The sequence below is a fragment of the Miscanthus floridulus genome, chromosome 15 (genome assembly GCF_019320115.1).
Source record: "Miscanthus floridulus cultivar M001 chromosome 15, ASM1932011v1, whole genome shotgun sequence".
NCBI classification, from domain to species: domain Eukaryota; kingdom Viridiplantae; phylum Streptophyta; class Magnoliopsida; order Poales; family Poaceae; genus Miscanthus; species Miscanthus floridulus.
The window spans coordinates 72758675-72766919 of record NC_089594.1 but is presented as its reverse complement, the minus strand read 5'-3'; positions in this window follow the sequence as shown (position 1 = coordinate 72766919).

Here is an 8245-nt window from a genome sequence, read left to right as displayed (position 1 = left end):
GAAACTGGGCCTTAGGTAAACGAGTTTCATTGTGGGAAGACGCGGTAGGATAATGAACTAGGGAGGTGGAGGAGGATAACTAACCATTGGCCAGGGGATGAGTGAGGATTAGAGTCCCCCCTTCATTCCCCTGTGGTGATGTGACGACGTCGTGGCCCATGGCCCGCCCCTCTTCCACGCGCTTCGGGGCCGATGGCGGAGCATTGTTCGCTTCCAACGCCTCCACGCGCGATGTGAGAGTCTTGATCTCCATGGTCAGCTCGGTGGATGAGTGATCAACCTCAGGACGCCAACGATTGAAGGACTCCATGAGCAGGAGCATGGACTTCATCTGTGCGCTGAGCGCATCAAGTTTTTCTTCAGCGGTCGCCATTCGAGAGGTGAGGGTTGGGGGTTTGGGTTTGCGTGCCAGCGAGTGGGGTGACGGAAATGGATTTGGTGGTGGATCGACGAAAAGTTTGGAATCAATCGGATTTGGTGGTGGGGAAGGGATGGGGGAGGAGGGGAAAAACTGGCGACACAGTGGAATCGATGACAGTGGAGGTAGGGGAAGGAGGTGGTGGACGAACTGAACGGCGACGAGAACGAATCGGCGGCGGCGGCGATGGGAAAATCCGGTGTATGCCCGCACGACAACTCTGGATCCAACTGTCAGCGACAGGATTTTACAGATCCAGTATCGGCGACGGATCGGGAGGCTCTGGTACCAAATGTCACGCTCCGACCAGATGGATAGGTTGCCGGCGTGCACGCGCGGCTGGGGAGCACGGTGATGGCGCCGCCTCGAGCAGGTAACAGAAAGACGGAGAGGATTTGGAACTAGGTTTTTCTTATTCGCTGTCCTCCCAACCACCCACACAGCGAGTATATGAGTTCAGTCTTACAATAAAACGGGCCGAGCCTAGACAATACATCCACGCGGCTCACAGGCCGGCTTACAGGCCATTTCAGCTAGTGCGGCCCAATCCACGAAGAGCAGCCGGAGGCCTGGTCGTGACAGAGAGATACACAACAATGGAATCTAATTTTCATTTGTACAATGCATTAAGAATAATAAGCAATCAGTGAAAAGGGGCCATCTACAAGAATTAGTCCTCTTAGAATCTGTAGTGTTTATTCTTCCTCACGGATTCACAGCGTAATGAGCATCTCCTCTGCGCTGGTGCACACACCTGGCTCCTTGGTTTCTTTGCTTAAAGATACTGGACCTTCAACTCTTGCCATGAACCGGGGTGCTAGCATGACAGCGAGAGACCTTACAGCATACAGCCCTGGCTATCCTTCAGTTCGGCATCATTTGAGGATAACCATCTCCAGAACCTCGGAGGAGTGTTGGGAGTTGCATTGCTTTCAAGCCTTTGGGACTTATCAGGAAGACCAGTATGTTGTTTTTTGCACTCGTGACGCTGATATCTCCATGGCTCCTCCTCTCTAGCTAGCTGGCCAAAGAAGACAGTGATGGTCATTGGCGTGTCTTGATAGGCTTGAGTCGATCCATCGCCATCACGGAGGACCACAATCAGGTAGCAAAATTGTCATGGCATAGTCACCTAAACTTCTAACTTCTACAGTTCAAACATACAATAATTAGCCCATCATAAAAATTTCACCACAATTGGACCATAGAAACCGTAACTATGAAATAATTACAGAAAAGCATAATCTAATACTACAACAAAAAAATGTGTTCTAAAGCATACCATATTATATGTTCACTGTGTAGATCTACTCATATGGAGTCCAACAAAATTGAATTTTTCATTTTATGTTTTTTCTGTGATTTACTATGTTGTTTCAAAGATTCAGCCAAAATAAATAAAAAAGAAAAAGACAAAACCGCCTTTGAAAACCGCTTATAATCGGTTAGGGAGGTAAAACGAACAGTTTTAAAAGTGCGGGGAGGTAGTTTATCCTGTTTTAGAGTTCAGGGAGGAAAAACAGACTTTCGCAAATGTTGGGGTAGGAAATGTGAACTTTTTCTTTTTCTTGCAGCCTAGCCCATTGAGGCGACTATGAAGGTGGCCATGTTTTCATGTCTTCTCTTTTTTAAAACTAACCAACCAGAACCAATTAAGTTGGTGGCAATCAAAGACTATTACGGCCTTACTCTTGTTATTATAATGCGTGCTGCAAAATATAAGTGGGTTCAGGAACCATAGATGCTTATCAGCTCGTGGAATGTGTGACATGTGCTGTGAAAATTCAGAAATACATGTGGAGAAAGAGATTTTGGCAGTGCAGTTTACTTTGATGATCTTAATATAAGTCCATATGGGCTTGCACTGGTGGATGAAGAGCAGAACACCATCTCTCCCTTTTGCTCCTCGTAGGGCATGCAGCTGCACGCCTGCACCTCAATCCAGCCAGTAACACCCAGGCGAGTTCTCCCATGCATCTCTGTTGTTTCTTTTCCCACATCACAGCAAGTCAAAGTTGGGCCCGCGTGTCATACTCTTTTTTCCTTCTTCCTCTTTTCATCTTCCAAAACAGAGCAAAGACAAAAAAAAATAAAACAAATGGCGCAGCGGCCTTACCTGAGCACACCTTCCACGCCGGCGCAGCGGCCCCACCCAGTTGGCCCTCCCTTGCCGGCGCAGAGCTCGTCAGAGTCGAGCTCTACACGCCCTCATCGGTCCATTACGTGCTCGTTGGAGTAGAGCTCGTCGTCCGCTCGGCGGGTCGAGCTTGCCATGGCCGTGCAGTCCATGCTGGGGCTTTGCTTGCCATGGTCGAGCGAGGCCACCCGCGCAGGGGCCGGGACCGGGGCCGAGCTCGCTGGATCCGAGCGAGGCTGCCCGCGCCAGGGCCGCGGTCACCTGCCACAGGGTCGTGGACACCCTCACCGGCGTCGGGCCGAGCTCGCCGGGGCCGGGCGAGGCCGCGTGCGCCAGGCCGTGGCCAAGCTTGGCGGGTCGAACTCCCCCCGCCGCCGGAGCGCCCTCGTCCACGCGAAGGAGGAAACGCAAAGAAGATGGCGTCAATGAGGGACGAGCGCGTACCTCAGTTTTTTGGGGACGGCTGAGGCCACCAATCTCCCTGTTGAGAGTGGTTCTGTCCCACCTGTCTGCTATCTAAACACTGGGACTCCCATTTTGTCCCAGTCCCACCCCCAAAACCAAACACGAGAATCGGGACACATGTTTTCACAGGGAACGGAGGATTCCCTGTCTTCGTTACTTGCGTCATTAGGGTGAGGAATTTTATTTGCTAGCGCCCGGATGTCTGATCTGGACGCTAGCGTTCAAACGATGCCCGCACAAGGAGTGAACAAGCGCCTAGCGCGTCGGGCTCGTGAGAGAGCGTACCAGCAGTTGGCGCGCCCCGACCCGCACGTCGCCCACGCCACCCCGGACGTCCTCCGCGCCGCCGGCCGCTTCGCACGCGCATCCCCATGTGCAACATCCGATCTACTTTTGAAACATACATGTTCAACAGTTGCAACATAAAAAAACAAATGAAACACTTGAAATAAGCGTCTGAAACACTTACGAAAACGCTTCAAAAACATTCGAAAACTATTGCAAATATATGCAACATCCAGACGAAATATTTGCAAACATACGTAGGAAACACCAGAAAACACTTGAAACAACATGCATATATATGCAACATCCAGATTTACTTTTGCAACATCGAGACAAAACCCTTGCAACATTCGTTTGGAACATATGAAATATTTGGAACATACACTTAAAACATACGAGTATAGCCATTACAACATGTGCAACATCCCGATCTACTTTGACAACATCGATATACAACACTTGCAACATACCTCTGAAACATCTGAAGCACTTGAAACATACTATTGCAACATGCGCTTTCAGCGTAGCATCTGCTTGGATGAATGGAGGCTCGTCGACGTAGAGCTCAACGTCGGCGTGGAGTTCGAAGCCGCGGAGTGGCACGGAGGTCGCCGGGGTTTGGAGCTCGTCAGTGGCATGGACCTCGGCAGGGGCAGGGGCAGGGGCAGGCGGATGGAGCGCGGCCGCAATGGAAGGTGCGAGTCCGGGAGCGATCTAGCGTGCGCCTAGCGCATCGAGCTCGCCATGCGCGGCGTGGGCAGGAGGCGGGGCGCGAGCTGGGTGGCGCGGGAGAGGGCGACGTGGGCGAGTGCAGGGTCCGTCTGTCCGTCCGTACAGACGCCCTATAAGGAGCGTTTCCGTTAATTAATTCATAAAATTCGAAAAAAAATCGATGTCTCAGATTTATTTGAGATATTACCTTCTTCTAGGCAAAGAAAGAACCTTAACATTGCCCTAGACTAATACTCCCTCCATTCCAAATCATAAGTCGCTTTGACTTTTTTTGTTCGTCTATTTTACTATGTATGTAGACATATATTATATATCTAGATGTATAGCAAAATAAATGTATCAAAAAAATCAAAGTGACTTATAATTTGAAACGGAAGGAGTAGTTCTACGTCGTTTCAATAATGCGAACCGTGTAGGCATGGGAGGCATTGGGAACTCTGTTACGAGAAGAGCGGTAGCGTAAGTAGCTCATGCCCTTGTTCGTGTTGCTTTTTGAAAGCTTCAGATAAACTATATACAAGAATTTAGACATGGTGGATAACGTCTCGCAGAGTCTTGTGTTAGCGGCATGAGAAGCAGTAATCTGTGGGTTCTTTGCACTAGAAGTACAAAGGCGAGCATGGGATTGCAGCAGGAGCTGCTCGCTGTGACAGCCACGACTATCCACCTTGTCAGATGAGCATGCTTCATCAGTCTGTTCGTTCGGTCGTATTTAGCTTATAAGCTATGGTTGAGAGTACTGTTGGCTGGTTTAGTATGAGAGAAAAATAATGTTCATTAACTGATAAGCCATGGCTTATAAGCCAAACCAGCCCAAACGATCAGGGTGATGGTGTACCAAGTGGGCCCATAATATGATCATTTGATGGTCACTATCTTATCACGTCAGGTCATCACCTTCATAGTCTGCGAGGTTTGCCGTGGAGTAGTCAGCGACGCACACTCCCGGTTGCCGTCCACTAGCACAAGAAGTTGGAGAAGGAGCTCCTTATTGATGACGGGAGAATGATAGACTCAAATTTGTATTATTACATCTATATGTATAATCAATATCTATATATATGTCTATAGTTTATACCTAATAATAACATAAGGAGAAGAATTTCTTTCTATAAATTTTGGTCTGTTATATTCACTCGCGGATCCGTCTGTCCCTGCACTCCCTTGAGCATAAGAGATGACTGGTTTTAAGAGTAACCACATTACACAGATCGATTCCAATACGCACTGTTCGCCTAAACGGCCGTTTAGCCCGTTTAAACACCATGTAAACGCTACACGGTGGTGTGCCGTTTTCATTTAATCACCTGTTTACCCCGTTTAATTGGTCATTTAGCCCGTTTAATGGGACGTTTTGTCCGAATAATGGTTAAACGGTAGGTGACCGACTGTTTACCGTTTAGCGTTTAGGAAAACACTGCCAATACGTATATTGAAACCATATGACGTAAACTGTGTGTCTTGTTGGAACACACAGACATATTTTCCAGTTATCTCTAAAAAACACAGTTACTATGTAAAGTAATTTGTTGCTCCCCTGTACGTGCGGCAGGGCAGGCGCCGAAAAGGCTCCCTTAGCCGCGGCAGGGGCAGGTGCCGAAAGGCACCCCTGCTGCACTGTAGCCACAACAGGGGCAAGAGTAAAAGTCAGCCCTACTATCATATCTAATCATTATAGCAGCATGGTAGCCTGGCATGTCAGTGCACTAGGATTAGATGGGTAGAGTTGTATTTATAGCTTCCCACTGCAACTCAGTAAAGAGAGCAAGTTCAGTTTTGTCATCTCCTCTGCAGAGCTCCGGTCAATGCTGGTGCTTGTGCTGTGTGTGTGCGCGCTCTGTTCTTCCTCTCTTCTTCTACCTCTAGCCATATTGTGTGGTCGGCAACGCCGGTGAGTGGTTGGCTCACCCGTGCGGGAGATCCAGGGCGATGACGGACGGTTTGGAGATGGGCGACAGCAGCGGCGCTGCTGTGGCTGTCCAGCCACGACAGGAGGTCGTCGTGCGCACAGTGCGGGAGGTCAGCGGCACCAGTTGGTCGACGCTGAGTCACACCAACTATGGCGAGTGGGCGGTGACCATGAAGGTCAAGCTTAGAGCCCGACGGCTCTGGAATGCCATTGACAATGGCACCGACAACGAAGAAGATGACATGTCAGCGTGGGAGGCTATCCTCGCTGCTGTGCCAGCGGAGTACAGGGAGCCGTTAGGGGCGAAGAACTCTGCTAAGGAGGCGTGGGAGGCCATTGCAGCGATGCACGTCGGCTCCGACCGTGCAAAGAAGGCGACAGCCCAGCTGCTGAAGTAGGAGTACGCCAACCTCAAGTTCAAGGATGGTGAGTTTGTGGAGGACTTCTCCCTCCGCCTATAGTCACTAATCAGCAAGCTAAGGAGCCACGATGTCACCATCGACCAAGAAGAGACGGTCTCTAAGTACCTCCACTCTGTATCGGGGAAGTACATCCAGATCGCTCTCTCCATAGAGACGATGCTGGACTTATCCACCCTCACCATTGAGGATGTGACAGGGCGTCTACGGGCGGTGGATGAGCGCATGGAGCAGGCCACAGCAACGACGGACAGTGGCAAGCTGCTACTGACAGAGGAGGAGTGGGCTGCCCAGATAAAGAAGTCTGGGGAAGCCTCCTCCAGCCACGGTGGCGGATGGCAAGCGCCCTGGCAAGGCTTCTTCAGAAAAGAAGAAAAAGAAGGTCGACCCCAACGCCTGCCGGCGCTACGGGAAGACGGGCCATTGGGCAAAGGAGTACCCAAATCGCAAGCAGGAGAAGAAGGCTGAGGCTCATTTAGCGCACATAGGAGAGCTGTGTGATAGCTACTTGGACGGGAAGCAAAGGAGGCTGCCGTTCCCAAAGGCGGCCAAGTATCGCGCAGCGGACGCTCTCGAGCTCATCCACGGCGATCTCTGTGGGCCAATCACGCCAGCCACAAACGGTGGTCGACGGTACTTCCTCCTGCTCATGGATGATTGTAGTTGATATATGTGGCTGCAACTCCTGACGAGTAAGAACGAGGCAGTGGAGGCGATCAAGAAGTTCAAGGCACGCACGGAGGCGGAGAGTGGCAAGAAGTTGCGCGTGCTGCGGACTGATTGCGGTGGCGAATTCACTTCGGTGGAGTTCGCTGCGTACTGCGTGGATCAGGGTATGGTACGACACCACACCGTGTCATACTTGCTACAGCAGAATGGCGTGGTGGAGCGGTGGAACTAGACGGTGGTCGTCATGGCTCGATCCATGATGAAGGCCAAGAGCATGCCGGCAAGGTTCGGGGGTGAGGCAGTGACCACAGCAGTGTCTATTCTCAACCGCGCGCCCACCAAGGCCCTGAAGGGCAAGACATCGTTCGAAGCTTGGTATGGGCGCAAGGCGAGCGTGTCCTTCCTCCGTACATTCGGCTACATCGGCAACGTCAGGAAGACGAAGCCGGTCCTCACCAAGTTGGAGGACAGGAGCACACCGATGGTGCTCCTGGGCTACGAGGAAGGTACCAAGGCGTACCGGCTCTACGACCCACACGGAGGCAAGGTGGTTGTCTCGCGTGACGTTGTGTCCGACGAGAAGGTGGCCTGGGACCGGGACAGTTCGGGCATGGGGAAAGCTAGCACAGCTTCACCAGCACCTTCATCGTTGAGCACTTGGTCATCCACGGTGGAGACGCTGGAGAGGAGGTGCCGACCACTCCAGCAACAAAGCCAAGCACTCCTAAGGCGGTGCCGAGCACTCCGGGAGAGATGCCGAGCACTCCAGGAGTGGTGCCGAGCAGTCCTACAGTGGTGCTGACTACTCCAGGATGGGTGTCGAACGCTCCCATAGTGGAGCCGATAGGTCTTGTAGTGATGCCGACCACTCTAAGACTGGTGCCGAGCACATCTGAAGTGGTGCCAACCACTCTAGGAGTGGTGACAGGCGGTCCAGGAGTAGTGCCGAGCACTTCAGGTGTTGTGCCGACCACTCCGGCGGAATAGGGAATTCCATCAACACAGATAGAGTTCGCCTTACCTCCAAGCGACATCACTGAGTTCGTGGATGCCTTCCATGATGGTGAGGAGGTGTGTTTCCGCCGGTTGGACGACATCGTCGGCTGCATAGGGTCCTCAGGCCTGGCGGGTCGGCTGCTCAATGACCCAGAGCTGCTTCTCGTCAGTGTAGAGGAACCACCCACGTTCGTGCTGACCGAGCGCGATGCTAA